Raw genomic sequence first — 25,004 nt, forward strand, 5'->3', positions numbered from 1 at the left:
TCTAACCATATCTTCCTTAAACGCTCGAGCTTCAGCCACCTCCTTCTCCAATACCGCAAGCCGCTCCTCTACAGCTGCAATTTTGGCTAATCGTTGCCTATCCGCTTCTTCATCATCAACCAGAGCATTAAACTTCTTGTTGTAGGCCTCTAACTCTGCCATATTTGATCTAACTCGAGCTGCGAGACCTGCTGCCACGTTTTTCTCAGTAACATAGGACTGATAGCAAAATAATATGTGGTTCTTGGCGGATGTCAACGGCTCAGTCTTGAAGGGATGAACACACACACCCATCATAAGGTCAAAATCAATCATAGCTCTTTCAACACGGGTCGGAGTCCAAGAGTCGAGAGGAGAGGCGACAAGCTTACTGAGATTGGCACGAGCATCACTCAAAGAATCATCAATAGGCAAGGATGAGTCAGCCACGGCGTTAGGCGGTACTTTCAAAAACGAAAAATCCAAACCAGCAAAAGGATTATCAGCCTTAAGACCGACAGGAACTAATGGAGGACGCACTAGAGCTGATTCCTGCCATATTCACAAATGACATTTCAATCAAACAATATTACTCAAGCATCCCAAACATAGTTCATAAAGTAACGGAGTCACAAATCATACAAACCTGAGACAATGGTGCGGCAATCAATCGGTTTAAAGAAGAGGCAGAAGGAAGATGTGTTCGTGCTGGAAGTTGCAATGGAGTCATGTCCACCTCAGCCGAGCTATCATCAAGAGACAGAGTTCTAATCGAAGAAGTCACGTTCCAACGTGCCCCTAGTTGATCCAGCGCTCCATCCTCAAAATCAAAGTATAAGGCTTCGTCAGAATCAATTCTCTCTCCTGGTCTCACAGAAGGGCCTGCCGTAGTAGGTACCTGCCCTCCCCCATCCAACATGATTGCTAAGCATCATCCACAGGAAATGCACATGATCCTCATCATCCAACTCCGCCTTATCCAATTTCTTCTTAATTATTTTGGCATACGTCCCAGCCTCTTTAGATAAGATGGCTTGCACTCCAGGGAATGCGTGTGTATATACACAACTTGGGACTTCCTCTCCAATAATGGGCAACCCCGTCAAAGCAACCACATCACGTAAAGTGATAGACATAGGACCCAGCGGGAGAATCAATGAGTTGCATATCGGTGACCAATAATTCAAAACTCCTTCAAGAACATTCACACAAGGAGTAATTTCATGACGCGTCAAACGAACGAAATCCCTGATGCCAACCTGGTCCCAAACACTAGCATACCTCAATCCTAAACAATCTACAAGGTCATTCCACCCAGTGTAACAACGAGGGAATACCAGACCTTTCTTATTCGCAGGGAATTGATAAGTTTCCCTATGAAGGGCTAATTCGGTAGCACTACTCATGGGATAAGGGGGCAAAGGCGAGTTATTCATAGCAACAGGGCTAATTGTAAAGACACTGTCCTGAAATCGAAAGTACAGACACAATCAATCAAAGCCTATGGAGGCTACCTTCAAAAACATGATCATGAAATTACAAAAATTACCTCCTGCAAGCCAAGGGTTATGCCTATGCGAGAATCAGCGCGAATGGTGTCAGAATATGAGTCCGCAGCTGTGACAGACAGATGCAAATTTCAGCAATACAATTCCATCTCCACGTAATAGCTCTAAAATTCTTATGTTTTATTCCAATTCAATTTATTTTCTCATAAAATGTGATTCTACACACACAAAAGGAAAAGAAAAATCAAAAAGAAAGAAATAAAGAAGAAAAATAGATTGCATACCCATGCTTGAGAGACTGAGAGCTTGATTCTGAGTGTTCTTGAGTTTGAGGAAAAGAAAATGGCAGAAACAAAGATAACAAAAAAAAGAAAAGAAGAGTTGTAGATTGATTAAGATAGAGAGTTCCAAGGAATTCAAATTCTAAAATCCTACAGGATTCTTCTCTCTATTATCTTAAAAAAAAAAATATTTAATAAAACTTCTTTTGTACATAAATTTTATTATTACTAATTCATTTATGCACAAAAGAGGGGGGCTATTGTTGGCCCAAAAAATAAAATAATTATTTTTATGTATATGAAAAGCTTGGGTTATGTTTTTAGGATATAGTTTATATTTTCTAGAAAATAATACACGTGTAAGCTAACCTGCAACCCATGAGAGAGTCCGGCACCACGCGGGGCGTGTCCTCAATACGCAGGGCGTAAACAAGGCGTCCGGAGAAATCAACGTCAAAAACTCAAATACGCAGCGCGTCCTTCACGTTACGCGGGGCGTACTTTCTTACGCGGGACGTACTTACCAATACGTCATGCGTGAGACGCATCCGCAGAGTGTTCCAAGATCAGAAGCTCCAATACGCAGGGCGTACTCCTTTACGCGGGACGTGACACCAGAGACGCCACGCGTAGAAATCAACAAGAAACGCACAAGGCCCAGTATCCGCCAATACGCAGGGTGTAGTAGGACATACGCGGGGCGTATCGTCTCGTCCGGAAGCAGTCAACGGCAGTTGAGGAAGTTAAGTTAGTTGGTTAGAGTTAGTTGGAGTTAGTTGAGTTATTTGGTGATGAAAAGACCAAAATACCCTAATACCTCTAACTAATTACCAAAACGCCACTTAAAAAACTATAAATAGACCCCCTCCCCTACAATAAAACACACACTCAACACACAACAAAACCCCTTTCTCAAGCTCCAATGCTTAATCTTTAGTTTTGCTCCGTAGTTCTTAGTTCTTAAGTTCTTTTGTTCTTATTTCTTCAAGTTCTTCAAGTTCTTCCTTTCGTTCTTCATTTTTCTTAGCTTCAATCCCTCATTTAGCTTCCTTTAGCCTTAATTCAAATTCCAATAGCCTTCCTTCCAAGTTTCTCAATTCAATTTAGCATTCCTAAGCTGTTACTCTGCTCAATTTTCAATTAGAATTCCATTTTCCAAAGTAATTTTCCAAATTCGTCCAATCATTTTCAAAGCCCGTTTTCGTCCATTTAACTTCATTTTCTGCTTTCGATCCCTTCCACAAAGTTGTTCCTGACTTCCCGAAGTTCAATCTACACTATTTACTTGTCCAATTCCGAATTCTTAACCATTCCAACCAAGCTCCCCAAAGTCAAAGTTTAAATCTGCCCCATTTGCCTACCAACGTTTAGTCATTGCACAAAGCACATACCGTACGGGCCCGATCGGTGGCAGCTCTCCGAGGACCTCACACCTACGCCAAAATTCAACTTCAATCCGAGATAGCTATTGTGGCTCCGAGTTTGTTGTTGAATTCCAATTTATTTTAATTGCATTTCAATTCCTTTTATTTGATTTGCTCTTCCATTTTCAATTGAATTAGCTATATGTTTAGTATAGAAGTTCTTCAATTGTAATTCATTTTTAATTTATGCTTACCTCAAACACATGTATTCAAACCTTGATTTACATCAATAAAATACCGATTTTTCACCAAATTTCGTGTCAATTTCGCACTTTAAATTCCTTTATTTTCTCGTCTTCAATTTACTCGCATTAGCTTAAATAAAACAATTTATCTAGCAAAGTTTCTATAACGGCGCTAGAGACCCAAGAGGGACTTTTTCAATCCTTGCGTCCCTCGCCAATCGTTTCGTTTAGAATTCAAGTTTTGGCGCGTAAATTCCATAAACTTAACCATTTCAATTGAGAAGTAATCTTCTCTGGCACGCCCGCACCCTAACCACACGTGACAAGGTTGAAATTAGCATATTCGCAAAATATCGCTAACACTAATATTATTTAGGTTTTAAATAACCCAAATAATTAATATAAGCCCTTTATTTTTTTAAACTTAAAAGAGGCCCAATTGATTTTTTTAAAGAGTTAATTACAAGTAGATGCGTAGTGGTTACATGGATTTGCAGATGAGTACCTGTGAAATTTTTGTTTACAAACACAACAATGTTGTTGTAAAATTTTACATTTTTTTCCACTTTGCCAAATTTGGCCGATAACGACCTCAAAAAGAAAATTTTAAAGAATTAAAACTTTTTAGTATATCACATTTACCATATTAAAAAAATTTGAAAACATCATTTTTTTAGTTCTCTCTTTAAACATTAACTTTCTCTCTCATAAAAAACAATACCTAAATGACCTTAAACCTAAAAAGTTGAAGAATTAAAGTTGCTTAAAATAACATTTAACGCTTAAAAAAATTCATTTCGAGGTTGCAAATCGACGAAACTACAAAGCATCTATATGTAAGTGACCCTTTTTAAAAATAGGTTGATGGTTAATTTAAGAGTTAAACTCATATTTAGTTTTAATGCATCCACAAATTTATCATTTTATGCATTGTTTGGTAACATTTTATGCATTGTTTGGTAACATTTTGCCCTTGAAATATTTCCATAAGTGACATTTAACCCGTTTTGCATGAAAAATTAATCGATTTATTAATTTCTTTACCAAATGACATAATTTTTGACACGTGATATATACAAGTGGCGGTTGATTTAATTTTTTCCACGATATATAGATTTAATAACATATCATATTTTCTCTTACCTTTTTTTTCTTCCTTAAGCTTGATATTTCTTAGCATTGCAAATATTTTGCTCTTCAGAATGTTTTCTATTACTCATTTTTATGCATTGGTTTCCAAGAAAAATTTTATATTCAATTAATTCAGATGGTATTATTAAAAGTTACAAACCGAAAGTCATATCTTTTATTTTTCATTTCAATTTTTTAATCTCAAGAAATATATCTAATCTAAATTCAGAAAATAAATAAACATTATTTGTTATCTTTTAATAATAACAATAAGATGATTAGATAAATAAATAACAAACACCATAAAGGATTAAGTCCTTATATGCACGTATTGGGCCATTCAATAACAGTTTGATTGATTAACAAAGCCAACTCTGATAGCTCGTTGATTGTGAAAATTAAAGATTAATAACTTAATCTTCGAAACCGCATAAATTCAAAAGCTCTTAGTCCGAAAAAAAATAAATAAAAGATGACTTATACTTAAAACCCTCAAAGGTAAGGGTTTAATAATGTTTTAGTCATCGGCCCTGTTTGGGAATTAGCTGTTAGCTATTAGCTGATTACATTAGCTGCTATGATTAGCTGATTTGACTAGCTGTTTGTGTAGACATGTTTGATAAAAATTAGCTGATTGATAATAGCGGTTTGTGCATTGGCGACCGAGGATTTGGTGTCCCATCACTACAAGAAAAAGGGGATTTAATGATGGGAAAAATCATCACTAAAAGTCTAGTTCCACTCATTAAAAGTTTTTAATGAGCGGAATTTTCCCCTTGAGAAAGCCCTTCTTACTAAAAGTATTAATGAGCGGAATCATAACTTACAATGAGTGGACATTTACCCTTATTAAAAACTATATAATGATTCAAAATACGCTCATTAGAAGCATTTATAGTGATTAAAAATACGCTCATTAGAAGTATTTATAATGATTAAAAATCGTCTAATTAAAAATATTTATAATGATTTGGATTGAACGGAGCTACTCTAAATTAGATATATTCAAGTCTCAAACAAATTAAAATAACATCAAACTTTTAAATAAAAAGACATAGATAACCAATTCCAAATGAAACCATATCATTAATAATAAGACATATCATAGATTGAAGGTATAATTTTTACACTTGAGCAAATAAGGTATAATCACATTCAAAGTATTGGGATCTCCTACGAAATGAAATCAGAATTTTATTATACTACCCATTAAATAGTCAAAGTAAAGAAATCTACAAAGAATAGAGCTAAATACCAAAAACATTGTGCATATCTGCAAAAAGATGATGTCTATGGGTTCACCTATGGTTGATTGCAACTCCGAGTGGGCATCCAAGGTCGAAGAGGACGGAGACTCGGCTCTTCCATCAATAGGTTCGCCTATGGTTCTAATTACAAATGTTTTCACATAAAACACCTGATTGTAAAAGGTATTACGTTAGACGCCAGAACTATATATGAATTTGCTGCATTTAAATGTATCTACACAGTTATCATATATAATTTTTCTTCTCGTTCAGATAGCTAAAGTTTTCTCAATCAGATATATGCCGCTCAAGTTTCCCTGTGCAGCTGTAATTAACAATAGTAAACTACTTTAATGACCGAGCGATATATACTCTTTCCAATTACTAACCTTTTGAATAATATAAATAAATAGCAGAATAGAAGCATTGAATATCCACTAACACAATGAGAAGAAAGAATAGACAAAAAAAAAAAATTTAAGAGTCCAACTTACTAGGCCACAACCGAGGAGATGAATATCAGTATAATCACGAGTTCTTGTGTAATATTGCAAATCAATTTGAAAGGAATTTGTCCACTGCAGAAATTAGAAACAGAGTGTATAGTTATACAGTAAAATTTGCCACCAATTAACTTTCTCTTCCCACTTCAACTTAATTGTATTTTTTTGCTCTTATTTAGATGGATTACACAAACAAAAATGCATGGAGACACAAACTTATCACCAACTTAGAAAAGGCTTTTAAAGTTAATAAACTAGAGTACATCACCAAGGGAAATATTATATTGCATTAATCAACAAAATTTCTCAAATATTCCAATCAATCAATTCAATAACTCAAATTGCCAAATCAGAATTCTAACCTTAAATAACAATAATTCACACCAATCACTAAGTTCGAATATCCAATGGCAAACTAAATTAATTGAAGCGTAACGAATTGCAAAAAGATATTCACTGCTAGAATCTGCAGGACAGCCATTCTTACTGCTATTAACTTGTAAATCCTTCTTCAATTAAGTGGATACAGACACTGCACACTAGGCATTTAAGTATTAATTAGACACCTAATAATGTTGATTGAATTTACAATAAAAACTTGGATTAAAGACTCAATTTCTCAGATGAAACTACCTTAGCTTGTGGAAATATTCCAAATGATGAAGAATGCCGTAGAAAGAAGAACATAACAAGTGATATACTAAAAAAATTTGTGCATCAAAAGTAAAACCTAAAATTTCAATAACACCAACTAACAGACTAAAAAGAGAAAAACAAGTGTATCAAATATTTCTATTGGAAAAATAGAGAATCCAGTACTAAAAGAAGTTAAATTCAGCAGAAGATTATAATAATTTCATGTACATTATCTATATAATAATATTTGAAGCATTTAAGAGCTATAAAATGTAATCCAAGTACCTTAGCTTTAGACAACTTAGACCAAGAGAGAAAAAAGCGTGGACAAAGGTGCAGCAATCAAAGTTAGAGCTAAGGATCCAATAAAGAGACCAGGTGGGTTCGATAATCCAAGTGAGATCGGGCCCTCGTCTCTCACGAAATACGCTCTCAAAATCTGCTAAAGAGAAATTTAGAAAATTATTCACAACTCGAATTCAAATATCCAAAAAGAATTAGAGAAAGTCAAACATTAACAGCAATTACGAAGAATAAACGAGAGGAAGAGTGAAGCAGAGCCGGGACTGTGAACTATTCTTTAGGAGGAACCACTTGACAGCTACATCGAATCAATTGAGTTCTCTATTATTTAAATGACACGTATACACCAGTTTCATGGAGAAAAACAGAGGATCGTCTATCTAAGGACAAGACTTGCCAATTCAAAATCGTTAATATGCCTTACACTTCTTCAAACAAGAACTAAAGTTACACATGGACTATTGAGCATGGTGTGCCTTCTGCTACGTACTTCGTATGTGTCTATGCTTTCAACTTTGATAAACATAAGGTTGCTTATGGTCAGAATACATATACTCATGAAACAGAAAAACTCTTGGAGGTCAAGGCCATCATCGGCCGTCATGTCTCCGTTGATATTGCCTTTGTTTGCTTCAGTGCTTTCTCTGTCATACCCTTGTTTGTGTTTTTCTTTATTGAGAAAAGAAAGGCCAGGCTCAGTGAAAGCAAGTGAAATCAAGAGGAAAGGACTATGTGCACCCATTTGACACACTAGTATGGTTTGCTTCTCATTCATTTTACAGTGTCTGTATTAGGAATTTTCTATGCCAAACTTAGTATTCAAGTATGAAATGGTACTATACTCTTCCTAGTTTTATTCAAATAATAATTCTTCTAATTAGTGAAATAAAAGGCAAGTTATAAGAGTGAAGAATAAAAGTGTTTAAAATTACTGTCTTTCTCCTCATATACAAATTAAAATAAATTTCACTATATCAATAGAAGTATATCCAATCAGGACAAGGGAATTGATATTAATTTGCGGGGAAATTATTAATTCTTCTCAATTCTCATCATTGGAAAAGTTTAATTCATCATACAGAGTCATTCCAAGACACAGACAAGATTGAAATTCAGTCCTAATGCCTATCTGTGCAATTGAAATTCATGAAAACTTTTACAAAGTAAAACATATTTCAGAGAAACCCACCCATATAACGATGCTTCTCTTTGTACTGCACAAGAGGGTTCAAGTAATTAATTCAAAGCCCCAAAATTGAAAGATTGTATCTGTAAAATTGTTCAAACAAACATATTGTTAGCAAAAGTCTAACAAAGTCGAACAAAAAAAAAGGAAAGCAAGCATAGGAAAAACAGAACCACACAAATTAGGTTTTCCAATAGATCTGCAAATAAACACATAAGGAGATATGAATAACGACATTTACACAAATAAACAATGAAATAGCCTAACTTCTACTTAATTTGCAAACTAGAGAAACTCTGATTTTGAGGAAAAGAGTACCCAGGGCAACAATCTCAAACAAAATGGAGCTTACCGATTCTTGTTCCAGTCGATTGTGGGGTTTGTCAAATTGACCGAAATATGAAAATAGTGGTGGACGAGGATGGTTCCTAGAGCTAATCGGTATAAGAGAATGATTTCCAGAGCTAATGAAAGAGAGAGGCGAGAGAGAGGGAGAGAGCGGTAGTTTCGTGGAGCACAGAGGTGGACTGCAGTTAGGTTTTGTTTGGGTGGGAATGTATGCCGCTCAAAAAGTTAGCACCTATAATGAGCGTAACATTAGAAAATTGAGTAAAGTTAAGTTTTTTAAGACTAATAGTTGACAGTTTTTATTTCCACCCATTAAAAGTATAAAAAGTATGCTTTTAATGAGCGATTTTCTCCCCACTCATTATTTTTTCCTCACTATTGTTTGTTTTTCTTGTAGTGCAGAAATCAAACTGTCAATAATCATATATGCTTTCCTTTCTGTCTACTCAACTTCTAATCTACTTTCTTTCAGACTTCTAGTTGAAATTGCAATGACATACTAAATTGGAATAACAACATTAAAGACGGAATTTTACTTGTTGCTACATAGTAATGGGAACAGAACAAGAAATCAGACTTATATAGTTAGTTGTATACAAGGTTTTCTTAAGAGTGTAATATTTTTAAAATAATATCTAAAGTACATTTGATTTAACCATTCAGTACCAAATTAAAAATAATGCTCACCTACAAACCATTTAAACATTTTACATAGAGTACTAATTGAAAAAATGACATGAAGAAAAAGTTTAACAATCAACATCCAAACAGTCATTAAAACATTAACATCATTACCAAATGTCAACAAAATCAAGTCCAATTTAGTTTATAAAAGCAAGTTACTAATGAACCACAAAAACCTCTAAAATCGTCAATATTTACTTTCTGAGTATAACCTCAATAATGGTATTTTTAGAACATCTTCGCAACCTCATCAATCGTTTTTCTAATGCTTTGAGCTCAAAAGTGGTTACATGATCTTCAAATTCTAACACCATCTTCTCTAACACTTTTGCATTCTTGAGTAGAAATTCAATAAAGATTAACAAATCCTTATCTGGACAACCAGTGATCTTTATAGTCTTTAGATGTGATGACAAACAATAAAAGACATTCCTATTGAAATTCCAGTAGTTGTCTCCAAAATTGGTCAGCTGAAGGAAATTACAATATTCCTAGAGATAAAAGAGAAGAAAAGGTTAGGACAAGGTACTTAATATATGGAAAACTAGTGACATTTTCTATCGTTACATTTTCTTTATAAACATAAAATTGAGGAAACTCATAGAATGGTTAAACCATTTATTCCACAATGATTATTGAATTAAATTTGACATTTAGAAGGTTCAAAAAATTACCCGATTATAGTGTGATACATTAATAACTAATTTCTCAAGCACATGTGAACTACTAAGTACACATGCAATTCCAAATTTGGCATTCATCATAGTAGGATAATTCAAAGTCAAGCTTTTGATGTTTAACACCGGTAAAAAGAGATCTCTCATGTAAGCTAAACTTGATAGAACCTGAAAGCATAATGTGGAAAAGAAAATTCAAAAAAAAATATATTGCAATAATTCATTTTAAAATTTAAAAATATTACACCTATTCATATAAAAAAAGGATACAATGTTTTTTTATTCTTTATAAAAGTTAGCTTGATAAAGTATCTCCCAAGTTCTAGCTCTTTGATATGTTGAAGCTGATGAAGAATGTCTTTAATCCAAGTTTTAAGCTCCAGATCGTGAAACCCCGGATCATAAAAATCAATAGTAGCATAAAGTGAAGATGACAAATTCAGTAATTTAGCATTTCTAACTCGTCCCAAACTACAAAGAATAATCAGTTTTTCAAGCTTTGGACATGAAATTACAACATCAGAAAAGTGTCCTATAACCAATCTTTTCAAAGATTCAGAAGCAATAACCAGCCATGAAATCCCATCACAGTTGATTAAAGATTTGGAAACAATAATCAGCTTATCAGACTCAGAAAAACTTTCAATCAATTCTAAGGATTTGAGCAACGGACTACCAGAAAGAATATGTTCCATTGCTTGATCAGGCAACTTACAAGAAACCATAGCAAATTCTGTGAGGCATTCCCAATTTACCATTCCATTAGGCATAAAAGTACAATTTCGGGTTGTTAATTTAACAAGTGAAGCATTGTTGAAAAGGAATTCCCGCAATTCACTTAAAGTCGAGTGTATTTCTCTTCACCAGACTGAAAACCCAATTGGTACAATGGTCCCAGTCCACATGGAACACAAACCTCTAGCAGATTTAAAAAAAACATTAGCCAAGTTGGTGAGCATACATCGAAGTCTAAAGTAACTAGAACACAATGTCTCACGCATTGTCAATTTTTGATACACTCACCATAAACCGATCAAATTCTGTACTGCAGATAGCCATTACCTGATCTAATTCTAAAGGTTACTTGTTCCTGCCTCTAAATAAAAGAAATAGCAATGCTTTTAATCTAATGGAATTTAATATAGCAAGCAATAGAAAAAAAAATCAAGTGACTAATGAATGCAATGACCAGAAACATGCTTAAAACCAATGAACATATCCGATAAATTAATTCCTTCCCTTAAGGAAACCATATTTAAAACCCGGCAGCAAATGAATAGTTCAGAATTTCGAAGACAAAACTATTTACTGTAATGAAATTTCATAAATATAAGAAGAGTATTAACATTTTAGTCACATCTGTTTCCAAAAAGACTTATAAAAGGTCTCCCGATGATGGCATTGTAGGTAAGTGGGATGTCCACCACTACCCACTCGGCAATGCACTCCACCTCGTTGCCGTTGCGGGCCAAGATTGTTGGGAGGGAAATGATCCCTTTGACCGGGACCTCGATCTCGGACAGCTCCACCAAAGGAAAGGTTCCCGCTCGTAGGGCACTGCTGACGCCCTTCATTAGTGCTGTAGAGGTGATCAGATTTACCGAGCTTCGACTTCAGGTAACTCTCCATTCATAATTGATAGACATCATCCTTCTTCTACCCGGACTATTTACTTTCTTTACCCTGTATTTATGCGACGAAAAACACTTGCTCTTCTGTGTTGCACCTCAGTTTCGAACTTAAAGGACTTGCCGAACTTTGAAGTATACTTGCTTGGTTTTTGTCCAACAGTGCATGAAAAGATCTCAGGAGCTGAAGAACATGACAAACTTAAGCTGATTTCGATATGCTTTCAAACATGTCTTCATCGGATCTGCTACAAGCCTTTGCTGCATATTCATTGGTTAAGTTAGACCTATGGACTGATAGTGATAGCAAAAAGAAAAACCGTAGACAATACCAAATGTCAGGGAGCCTGATACGGATTGAAAGCGATAAATGGAGGTTTTAGTCGTAAACCAACAAAGATGTTCTTCTCAAGCTTAACTTGAAGGAGTGAATCCCGATAACAAGGTATAACCTTAATTCTCAAAGAGAAATGATATTTGATTGATTAAAAAGTTTCATATCCTTACAAAATGAGGGTTTAAATACAACCTCTAAAAGATAAGCAAAGGACAGGTACTACCCCTACTAGGGTTACAATATAGTTAATAATAAGAGAGTAAGATAGGTAATGCGCCCAGACAACAGGTACAGAGGTGCAGGTACGGAATGTCAGATTGTCTGTTGGTCGACTTCCTGAGGAAGTAATCTTGGCGATCCGCCCATGCTCATATGTGGATACGCCTTCTGGCGTACTCCTAGATCCGCCTTGCTCGCATGTCTTGGGGATCCGCCCTTCTAGGTGCATCCTCTGTGAGCTTGATTCTTGAAGACCCGCTAGAGTCCGCGCGATCAGTGTGGCCAGTTCGGATGTCCGCATCATTCTCTCCTTCTTTAAAAGAGTCCGGCACTGATTCGTTTTTGTTGAGCTCTAAAGGACCATCCGATTTCCAAGGGCTAAGGTCACGGATGTTGAACGCTGGTGAGACTTTGCCAAGCCAGTTTGGCAATGCTATATGATAGGCATTGGCGTTGACCTTTTTGGTGATTTTATATGGCCCATACCTCCTAGGCCGAAGTTTGCTGCTTGCGGTGTTGGCGAGCCTCTCCTTGCCCAAATATACCATGACCTCATCTCCAACTTCAAACTGTAGGTCCCTGCGGTGCTCATCCGCCTTAGCCTTTAACTTCTGATTTCTATCCTCAAGAGTCTCCCTTACCTCTTGGTGCATCTGCATATAGTCCTGGGCCAGCTGGTTGGCAGCCACATTTCCCTTTGGAAGGTATGCTATATCAAGGGCATGGTTTGGGGTCTTTGTGTATACTACCTCAAATGGTGATCTCCCGGTTCCCGAATGTACAGAGCCGTTGTAGGCGAACTCAGCTTGGGCTAGAACCACATCCCACATCCGGGGCTTATCCTTGCACTTGCTACGCAGTAAGTTTCCCAGAGTTCTATTGACCGCTTCTGTCTGTCCGTCTGTCTGAGGGTGGGCAGTGGTACTAAACTTCAGAGAAGTATCAAAAAGAGCCCACAAGGTCCGCTAGAAGTGACTCAGAAACTTCGTGTCACGATCTGAGACAATACTCTTTGGTACGCCATGTAGTCTGACGACCTCCTTGAAGAACAGTTTAGCAGTTGCCGATGCATCATTGGTTTTTCGGCATGGTATGAAGTGTGCCATTTTTGAGAATCGGTCAACAACCACAAAGATGGAATCCATGCCCCTCTGAGTTCTGGGTAACTCTAGGACAAAATCCATGGATAGATCCTCCCATATAGTTTCTGGTACAGGTAGTGGTAGTTGCAAACCAGCATTAGTGGGGTGTCCCTTGACGGTCTGGCAGATATAGCATCGTTCTACTAGGTACGCCACATCTCTCCTCATCTTGGGCCAGAAAAAACGGGAACTTACTGCTTCATAGGTCTTGTTTCGCCCAAAATGTCCCCACAGGGATCCGCCATGCAGATCGCGGATAACTTTTTCGCGGATGGAAGTGCAAGGTAAACAAAGTTGGTTACCCCTCATTAGATACTCATCCGTGATGTGATACGCTCCATCTCCATATTGGGTTTTACATTTCTCCCAAATGCTACCGAAGTCGGGATCCGCCAGGTACTCTCCTCTGATATGTTCGAAGCAGTCGGTCTCCAGATTGACGGTTTTTATTAGTGCAACCCTCCGACTCAAGGCGTCCGCCACTACGTTTTGTTTTCCCGCCTTATGGATAAGCTTATAGGGGAACTTATCTATGAAGGCGGACCATCGGGCATGCATGGAGCTTCGAAGTTGCTTCTGACTTCCTAGATACTTGAGGGCCTGATGGTCAGTGTAGAGAATGAATTCTTTCCCCACTAAGTAATGCTCCTATACTTTCAATGCCCTCACTATGGCATAAAATTCTTGATCATACGTTGCCCACTTTTGCCGTGCGTCACATAGCTTCTCACTGAAGTACGCAATGGGCCTTTTCTCTTGCATCAAAACACCACCAATCCCAATTCCACTGGCATCACACTCAACTTCAAACAGTTTATCAAAATCAGGATACGCCAGCACTGGCGCTGTACTCAGTTTTTCCTTGATCAAGGCGAAGCTCTCTTCTTGGGCGTCCGCCCACTCGAACCCCTTTCCTTTCTTCAAACATTCTGTCAATGGGGCCACTATGGAACTGAAGTTCTTAATGAATCTTCGATAAAATGTTGCTAGCCCATGAAAACTCCTGATGTCCCCCACATTCCTCGGAGTCGGCCATTCTCGGATGGCTCTCACCTTCTCTCCATCCACTTGGACACCGTCGCCACTAACCACGAATCCAAGGAAAACCAAACTTTCCATGACAAAGTCACACTTCTTGGTGTTGGCGAATAGCTGGAGTTTCCTTAACAGATCAAATACTGTCTGCAAGTGCTTCTCATGATCCGCCAAGGTCTGGCTATGAATCAAAATATCATCAAAATACACAACTACGAACTTCCCAATCACCGGGCGAAGCACCTGATTCATTAGCCTCATAAAAGTACTAGGGGCATTGGTCATCCCAAATGGCATCACTAACCACTCATACAATCCATCCCTAGTCTTGAAAGCAGTCTTCCATTCATCCCCAACTCGAATACGTATCTGGTGATAACCGCTCCTGAGATCAATCTTGGAGAAGACTTTAGATCCGCCAAGCTGGTCCAGCATATCATCCAACCTTGGAATGGGAAACTTGTACTTGATGGTGATCTTGTTGATGGCACTACTATCAACACACATCCGCCAAGACCCATCCTTCTTCGGCGTAAGTAAAGCTGGAATGGCGCAAGGACTCATACTCTCCCTAACGTATCCCATCTCGATGAGTTCCTCCACTTTCTGTCTCATGATGTCGTTCTCCTTCGGACTCATTCGATAGTGTGGGAGGCTTGGTAAGCTAGCCCCAGGCACAAGATCAATATGATGTTGGGTGTCCCTCAAAGGTGGTAACCCACTGGGTAGCTCTTCCGGGAACAGATCTTGATACTGGCCAAGTAGGCGGGTCACTTCACTCGGCATTTCCCTTTCGTCCCTTTGGGCGGATTCGTGATTCGCCTTAACCATTACCTCGTATACCATTTGGCTTTCTTCACATTCGCTGACAAACGATTTGTGTGTAGGACAGACTACCAAGGTAGACTTCTCGTCGGCCTTTGGCTCTCTCACCATTGGTGTAAGGACAAACTTCACCCCATTCTTCACAAATCTATAAGTGTTCTCTCTTCCGGCGTGGGTGGCGTTGTTATCAAACTGCCAGGGTCGGCCCAACAATAGGTGGCATGCGTCCATATCGACCACATCACAATAGACTTCATCATGATAGTTACCAATCTCAGTCGGTACCTTGCATCTCTGGGTCACCCTCAACTCGCCAACGTTCTTGATCCATCCCACCCTGTAGGGATCAGGGTGCGCCTCTACCAACAACCCGAACTTCTGAACGGCGCTGCTACTCACAATGTTCTCCTGACTACCACTATCAATGATTACGTTGCATCGCCCTTTGTTCACAAGGCAACGAGTCCGGAATAGTTGATGCCTCTGATCGCCCTCTAGTCGGCTGGAGACTAATAAGCGTCTAACCACATGAATGGCGTATCTCCCTTCATCCGCCTCATCATCATCCTCTCCCAAGGGTTCACAATATACTTCATCCCCTTCTTCATAGTCTTCTTCACATCTTTCCACCATGTTAGCACTCTTCCTCCTAGGACACTCGTTGGATCTATGGCCTGGTTCATTGCACCTGAAACATTTAAAAGGCGCGGGCCTCGCATATGGATTGTTGCTCTTAGGTGGTGTAGGTACCTCCTTGTATGGCCTAGTATCTCCAACAGATCCTCTTCCCACACTATTAACCCTGACTCCACTGGCACTCGCCACTTGCTTGCCTTTGTCATAAGACTTCACGTTATCTCTTCCTCCAGGCGTATACTCAGTAGCGGCGGATCTCCGGGTTCGCCCGTTTAGTTGAGATTCAGCCTTCAGGGCCAAATTCCTGGCATCTTGCACTCGAACCACCATCTGTGTGCCAATACGATCCTGGATGTTGTATCTCAACCCTTCTAGGTACCTAGAGGTCTTTTGGCTTTCAGTTTCAGAATTCTGAGGTATACTCATGGACACTTCGGGCACCTTGAGAGCATCCTCTGTAGGAGCTGTAGATATACTGCTCATAGTCCGGCGGTAAGAACCGCTCCCTCAACATCGCCTTCATTCGTAGCCAAGATCTAATCGGATCTCTGCCCCCTCTTCTTCTTTCTTCCCTCATCTGATCCCACCAAACTGATGCGCCACCCTTCAGGCGATACGCCACCAGCCTTACTTTCCTCTCATCAGGAATCCCAGCATATTCAAAGAAGCGCGCAACTTCCGATAACCAATCTAAGAACCCCTCTATATCCAGTTCACCACCAAAAGACGGTAAGTCTATTTTTAACTTAAAGGCATCATCCCTGTCAAAGTTTCCTAGATCTGGTTCTGCCCTAACCATACCCACACGTCTGTTATCATTCGGGCCAACACCCCTCATATTTCTAAAGGCACCATTATCCCCAATATCCTCAAAATCATCACTATCGCTATCAGCGTTATGCACAAGGACAAAGTCAGGCCTTCTTACCTCAGGATCCCTAGGACCCATTTGTGGACATGGTTGTTCAAGGGCTCCTTCCTTTCTCTGAGTTGATCCTCCTGCTGCGGATTGGATTAAGGACCGAACCTCCAGTTTGAAGTTTTCCAGGGAGGTGGTTAACTCCAGCAACTTTTGATCGGTCTGTCTCTGCCGCTCATGGCTGGCCTGAATCTGTTCTGTGAGGTGCTCCCTTAGCTCCTCATACCTCCGGTCACTGGTTTCCATGGAATCTTGCGGTTGTCGGGGTTGAACCATTGCCAAAAGAAGTTTCGGGTCAGGAAACGATTGGCTCTGATACCAACTGATACGGATTGAAAGCGATAAATGGAGGTTTTAGTCGTAAACCAACAAAGATGTTCTTCTCAAGCTTAACTTGAAGGAGTGAATCCCAATAACAAGGTATAACCTTAATTCTCAAAGAGAAATGATATTTGATTGATTAAAAAGTTTCATATCCTTACAAAATGAGGGTTTAAATACAACCTCTAAAAGATAAGCAAAGGACAGGGACTACCCCTACTAGGGTTACAATACAGTTAATAATAAGAGGGTAAGATAGGTAATGAGCCCAGACAACAGGTACAGAGGTGCAGGTACGGAATGTCAGATTGTCTGTTGGTCGACTTCCTGAGGAAGTAATCTTGGCGATCCGCCCATGCTCATATGTGGATACGCCTTCTGGCGTACTCCTAGATCCGCCTTGCTCGCATGTCTTGGGGATCCGCCCTTCTAGGTGCATCCTCTGTGAGCTTGATTCTTGAAGACCTGCTAGAGTCCGCGCGATCAGTGTGGCCAGTTCGGATGTCCGCATCAGAGCCACGGTGTGGTGCTTACTTGTCTTCCCCGAAGTAAGACAGGCAGGAGGATTAGATCACTCTATTTGGATATGCTGCCGAACTCATAGAGCTTGCCACAGTTAGAGAAGATAATAAGAGCAACTTCAGAATCACAAAGCACAGAAAGCTCATAAGCTTCTCCTGTCGTCTTGTTCACCAGGAGCACTGAATTAGGAGACACATGGAAAAAGGCAAAACTTAAGCGAATCTGTGAAAGATACTGAGTGAGTGAGCTTGGGTATGAAAGTCCAAGTTCATCTCACTAGGATTATAAATTGGAGCTTTCTCTTGATTCTTTCAAGCACAAATCTGTTTATTTAGAAACAGAATATCATGTTTTAATCTTCCCCATACTGTTGAAGAAGAAAGATGATTTTTTATAGGTTCATGACTATCAGATGGTCCTTCATAGACGAGATCGGATGCTGGTCGAATCTTGTTTCGAACAACGCCCTCAAAGCACCACAAACCACTGGTCGAGTATGTAACCCTAATCGGAATCAACAGCAGCGATGACATTTCCACCGATGCACGGTTGAGTATGTAACCCCAATCGCAATCGCATCCCATCTTGAGATATCAATGCCTTCACGACCTAACGGCGGAGAAGAGCCGCCCCTCAAAACCCCAAATTCATCTTATGCTTATGTAGTAGGTGTATCAGATCTTGAATTGGTAATTTGGTAAGAGTATTATCAGATAAGAACAGTCACACGTCAGCTTAGTCTGTCAATTTTATAAATTTTTGGGTAATTTGGGGCAGAATCAATCTAATCTAAAACTCCACGTACAAAATAACACTAATATAGGGATAACGGAACTAAAATACGTCATTGATATTACTTATCGTGTCAATTATAAGTAGATGAAGAAATTATAACTTAACGGAGTAATAGAAATAACGTGTCTAATCCGTTATTGAGGTCTAAATTTATACCAGTTTTTAAACGTTAAAACTATATTGATGTTACCTAAAGTCTAAATTAATACTTCTCTAAAAACAATATATACCTATTTTGTTACCTTATATCTAAATTTTTGTTTTTTTTTAATTTTTCAAATTTTTAATTATATTCACGCATGAACGGATTTCACCTAAGAGGTTACTCATGCTTTTTATTAAGACAATAGAACCGATTTCACCTAAGAGGTTACTCATGCTTTTTATTAAGACAATAGTTTAAGATTTTTTTTTTTAATAATTTGAATACTTTATATTATTGCAAAAATTTATTAATTGGAATGTTAAAAGATTCATAAATTACTAGAAAATCCACGTATTAAGTGGGCTATATAATACCGTCTATTATTGTTATAAGTAAATAATTAATTATTATAAACAAGAAAAGCAGAATGGACACTTTTTTGTCTCGTATGTATTCCGCATGTCTATATCTCTCAGAATATCAGACACGTACATCAACTTCTAAACTCGTATATTAACCTCTTAAAAGTGTCAGTACATTATAGAAATATACATATATATAGTTATAGCAAATGACAAGTAATTAAAAGGCACTCATAAATTCAACATTATTACAATACAATAAGACATAGGAAGTAAATGTTATCAATAATCACTAATATATATAAGCATGGAAATAAGAGTACGATATTATTATTCGTATGAGATGCTACTAAAATAATTTGCTGAAATGATCTCTTTGCTATGTCGTGTCATTTATCATTACAATAAAATTATAGGTCCGTCGTTGAATCTGCATAGGAGGGACGTCTTTATATTGGTATTAATTGATCTAGGATTTTAAATTAGTTTTTATTTAAAACTAAAAAAATTAATGCAGTTATAAACTTGTATTTTAAAAAAAAAATCAGATTATGATCTCTCCATATTAATAAAAACTGGACATCAATTAGTAAATCCAAATTCCGTAATTTATTTTAGATTCTTTCCAAGTTCACCTAGCCATGAAGCTTCCAATTGTCTATACTTTTTTTTAAGAAACTCTATCAGATTTGTTTTTTTTTTTAAAAACTATTAGATTCTGATTTACAAAGACGATTTAGGAGAGACGCATCAAAATCTTCCATTTTCAAGCACTTAATCGCTAAAACCTGTTAAGGGATGTGATTTTCAAATTTAGTTTTTCATTTTTCAGTTATCATGCTTTATATCGTAAAGAGCATAAAATCTATTAAAACTATTTCATGATTATTAAATTCAAGAAAACTTTTTCTTAGATACACTTCTACTTTCTGTTGTTGCTTGTCACATTCAATAAAAAAAACTTAAGCAAGTTGATCTCATATGCAAAACTCTACTTAATCATAAATCTGTAAAATTGAAAATTAATTATATTTCTTTTATTAATTTTCTATATCAAAATATTGCAAAACTGAATTTCAGACCATTATAATGTTTAACTTTTGATGTCACTAGTTGAACGTGATTAATATTTATTAGGACCCTCATTAAATACTTCGCTCTTAAAATTTGATTTCACTAAACCCTTTAACTTTGGAGGTGATTAATATTTCATTTAATACTTCGCCCTTAAAATCCAAAATCTCTGGAAGTTATTATTACTCCAACAAACAGAATTGATATGCTAACCAAAGGTAAAAATGTTGCGCATTCTGCGTGAGGTATGCTAATTGATCTCGAGAGATGCAACTGCATGAGGTATGCTAATTGATCTCGAGAGGTAGCGATTGCAATGGTATTAGCTAATTTCCGAAATATATCACAGCAGGTCTTTTGGCCTTCTGCTGCTAAGGATGATCCCTCTAACCCATCATCAAAAAACACAATAAATAATTAAATAATCACCTAACAAGATTCGATGAAATCATATTTCAATTTTTCTTTCCAGATATGCTCTAATTTGGAAAGGTAAAAATAAAAATAGGTCATAGATTTCAATTTTTCTTTCCAGATATGCTCTAATTTGGAAAGGTAAGAATAAAAATAGATCATAATAACTAAAACATCGCAATTTCATAACAAACTGCGATTTGGCAATCGAACAAGGGGGGGCCTAGCCGGAACAAAACATGTTCTTCTTCTTGATTACAGATAGGGAAAATAACCTCAACAGGGACCATGTCAAATTCTCAAAGCTGTTAAAGTGGGTTACTGCCAGAAAAATTCAAATTATCCCTACATCTCATGTAACCATAAATGTCCAATTCTTCTACAATGATTCCCTTTCATTTAAACTGTGTTTGTATGATAATTTGAAGGACTTAATTGTTTAATATGAAAGATTTCAGGACAATATTGTTACTTAATGCATGATTTAGGGACAACAAGTGAAAATTACCCCTGCAGTGGCTTGTGACAACAAGCAGCAGAAACACCTGAAACTACTTGGATATCACAACTAACACCACCAGAATAGATAGCATCACTGCAATGCAAGCTTACAGAGTTCATTACTGATTATTCTAAATTCGGAATGGAAACGAAAACTGGACAGGCATGGTATAATATTACGATGGACGGACGGTTGAAAGTAACTGATGAACCTAAATTACTGAAAAAAAAACAGCAGTCTATTTTCATGACCAGGCTCACTGAATGGTACTGAACTAAAATAATATAATAATATAATCCTTTAAACATAGAATTAATTAAAATAAAAAGTTTATAAAAATAATAACGGTTCTAATAATAATAATAATAATAAATAATTATAATAAGTAATGATAAATTACTGAACTGAACTAATTACAGAACTGAATGCGGCTACTGAACTGAAATTAAGTGACAAAGAACAGAACCTCCATTGCTACAGAACTATCTATTCAGCTTGCAGAATGTCAATCTGCCCACTAAGAAGGTGTTTGGATTGCTGGCTGCTGATCCTGAGAAGAAGGCATAGAGTTTAACCTCAGTTCAGTAGAAACAAAGTTATCTGATGTTGCTGCAGAGTTGACGATTTTGAGTCTCTCTGTCTTCCACTTTTGTGCCAAAAAGTGCCAAAAGATTTGCAGTTTTAAGCTCTGAGAAATGTAAAGACGAGTCTTTCAGACTTTCTTCCCAATTATCCTGCCCGAACTAAAGAACACCAACCCAGAGAGAATCAAGCTCTTACTCTAACCAGAAGCTTATCAAATGAGTTGAAAATCAGCAACTTGAGAACATGAAAATATTTGCGAATTCAAACATCATTTAGTTATATCAGTCCAAGAGCAATAAGAAAGAAAGAGCACAAGCATTTGAAAGTGCTAACAATGAGCACCTGTAAATATACAGAACAATCATACTTCATGCTTCTACCGAGAAAAACAAATGCAATATTTTGCATTTTTAACTGCTGTCAGTTTATTCAGTAAGATCTAATGCATGCCAAATGATGATGCATAGCATATGCTATAACGAAACAAGTTGACCATATAAAGCTTAAACCAAATCATTTCTGATCCAGAAATGCATCCATCAATCAACAACACTTATTCAACATAAAAGAAAAAAAGAAGCAGTTCATAGTTGTCTTATTTGAGGCATGGAGATAATAAGCTCAAAGTCGAAAATCGAGATCAGGCATACTATTATCATTCATGGATGATTGTTGACGGTTCCACAGAAGTGTGTTGAGCATTTGTTTCTGCTTCATAGTCTTCGGAAAAGGCTCCTCCATGGAAGTTCACTAATGATGCAAGTTGTGATTGCTGTTGCATTGGTGTAATCAGCCTGTCTACTGATGGGTTCAAGGCTGGAAGGTAAGCTTCGATTTGGTAGTTTCCATCCCATTGGCTGCATAGAAATTAAAAAATTATACGTTTTATTAAAATTTGGCTGTTTAAAATTGGAACTCGGTGGTTAAGATGTTCAAAATCATACAAACTGTTGAAGCCCTATAGTTTAGTGCTCAAGAAGCTAAAATGTCCTATAAATTGCAGGGCAAACTTGAAATTTTGTCATTCACAATGGAAGGAAAACAGGTAGGAAAATAAGAAGTAAAAGAGCAAGTATAATAGTTATCTTTTTGGTTCTTAATTGTTTCTTGTAGACTTCAACTACCAATGTTGGGGATCTCATTCAAAGAACTTCAACTACTCATGCTTCCTCTATTTCGTAGAACAAATTGAATTTCTACTATACTGACAATTCAAAATACTATGATTTTTCACAATAAAAAAATGCTAATCATAAATAGAATCCTTAGTCCCCTTACCTCTTTAATATCAGAGCTTTGTTCAGCCAGTAAAAGACCCCACGAATAAAAGGGCGGTGCACCGGACCCGTCGGGGGAGGGGTGTGTGGTGGGTGTATTGGAGACAAACCTTCCCTCCTAAGACTCAGACTAGAACCCGTGACACAACAACAACAACAACGTTTATTGTGCCAAGGCTCGAAAAGACCCCACGAATACCTGAAGTAAATCCCATTAATTAAGAACTTCAAAATTCTTACAATTGACAATAATTACTATAAACCTTCAGCTCAATCAGAATCAAAACACAAAGTGCCAAAGAAAAACTTAGAGGGATTCCTTCAACCTTTCTAATACACGCCTCCTCCTTAAGAAGGAAAAGGATTGCTTCAAAATCTTTCTGATACACGCCTCCTCATTAAGAAGGAAAATAAGGGTCAAACAGCCAAACTTCATCGCCGGGGTCTATCACTGTGGGAAAGCGAAGAAGTAAAATAAAGTCACAAGTGGAAGCAAACAACAGCGGCAAACTTAATTACGAAATGAAAATTACCGGCAAATACGGGGGCTGCAAATCGATCAGTGTGAGGTTAATTTTGTATGAGTTCATGACTATCACGGTTTAAGGTTGTAGACGAATCAAAACGTGGTCGAGTTGCAGTATGTTTTAGCAAAGGGAAGGCCGATGCCATTTTCACCGATGCACGGCGGCGGAGAAGAAGGCAAACTGCGCTTTCTTTCGATATAAACTTCAATTTATAGGCGTAACAAGGAGATAGTGACACATACCTTCTATGTGTCGAACTTATAAAATTTTGTTCTTTTTTAATTCAAACCAGATTTTGATTGTCGGTGTAAGTTAGGGCTTTAAATGAGTGGGTCACGGTAAACGGTTCGGTGTTGGGTTCGATAAAATCTCGATTATATTTAGTTCAATTATAAACGAGTCAAGTTTAAACACGATGAATCTCAGTTTGAAAGCTTTGTGTCTCTATTATAGACCATATAAACAAACCTAACAAGTGTGATTATAATATTGATGAAATGCTTTTAACTAGGATGGGTTCGATTTTTTTTTTTTTTAGGTTTAATACATCATTTGTCTTCTGAATTTGTCCAAAAAACTTGATTGGCCTCATGTATCCTGATAGCCATCTGAACTTGCATTAAATGTTCAGTTAGCCCCCTAAACTTACGTAAAATGTAATTAATTGTTCATTTGCTCGCAAAACAAATAAGTTAAATGCAGAAGATGTATTATATACAATTTGTATTCTCTAATCTAACAACCGTATACTCCGACTTCGATCGTTTTACTTTTTTTTTAAAACTTGTGCAATATGTTTTTCGCATTTAACTTACTTTTTTTTTGCAACCGAGTGATCCATTGATTATATTTTGCGCAAGTTCAGGGGCTACTCAACATTTAATGCAAGTTTAGAGGGGCTTTCAGGATACTTTGAAAGTTCAGGAGGGCAATCAAACCTTTTAGACAAGTTCAGAGGACAAATAATGTATTAAGCCTTTTTTTAATAATAACATTTCTGTAAATAGAAAAATGTAAACTGCGTAATTTTATGTAAAATTTAGTTTTATAAATTTAAAAACTATGTAGTTATGTGTTAAAGAAATTCCAAATCACTATAGTTCATGAACATAATTAATGAATTGTTAGCGTGCGAAGTTTATAAACTAAATTAATGAACTGCTCGCGAGCAAAACTCGTTAACAAATTCGTGAATAATTCCCGAACATAATATTGAATTCGAGCTTGTTAATTTTCTGACGAGTTGTTTTGTGTTTTTTTATACATTTATGACCTTTTTTACTCTCTGTACCCATTTCAGTGTCTTTGTAGATCTTGTAATAATTGATTTCTTACTGTTGTTTTTTTATTGTACTTGCTATGTTTTAATATAATGAAGTTACAAGTATTTTCATAAAAAAAAAATAAAAATAAAAAAACATTTATTTAAAAAACTCACAATGTCAATACACACGTCTTTGTCTTTTTTCTTTTATATACCATACTTTTGTAACTTGTTACAACTGCTGAAGCTGATCCAGAGTTGCTATTGAAGCCCCTGGGATTGACGCGGCTGCTATTCCTGAAGTCGAGGGTCGGTCTCGTCGGGTGCAACAGGTTCCGGCCTGGCACAAGGATTATCTGTTTAATTAATTAGTTATTATATTA

At 37.1% G+C, this 25,004-nt stretch overlaps 2 long non-coding RNA genes across 3 annotated transcripts; both read right to left on the minus strand.

Annotated features, from left to right (window-relative positions):
* Window positions 1-5,580: 5,580 nt before the first annotated feature.
* On the minus strand, window positions 5,581-8,952 carry LOC136227729 (uncharacterized). Its single transcript, XR_010688207.1, has 5 exons — window positions 8,736-8,952; window positions 8,387-8,466; window positions 7,180-7,333; window positions 6,250-6,333; window positions 5,581-5,925 (listed from the first exon to the last, which is right to left on the minus strand). It is a non-coding gene; the product is annotated as an uncharacterized lncRNA (long non-coding RNA).
* A 12,328-nt stretch (window positions 8,953-21,280) lies between these two features.
* Window positions 21,281-23,520, minus strand: LOC136227290 (uncharacterized). Of its 2 annotated transcripts, XR_010687988.1 has the most exons (4): window positions 23,364-23,520; window positions 23,157-23,281; window positions 22,832-23,029; window positions 21,281-22,410 (listed from the first exon to the last, which is right to left on the minus strand). It is a non-coding gene; the product is annotated as an uncharacterized lncRNA (long non-coding RNA). The 2 variants fall into 2 exon arrangements; XR_010687987.1 differs by having other exon boundaries at window positions 22,832-23,281.
* Window positions 23,521-25,004: the final 1,484 nt, after the last annotated feature.

This window comes from Euphorbia lathyris, chromosome 4 (assembly GCF_963576675.1).
Source record: "Euphorbia lathyris chromosome 4, ddEupLath1.1, whole genome shotgun sequence".
Taxonomy (NCBI): Eukaryota; Viridiplantae; Streptophyta; class Magnoliopsida; order Malpighiales; family Euphorbiaceae; genus Euphorbia; species Euphorbia lathyris.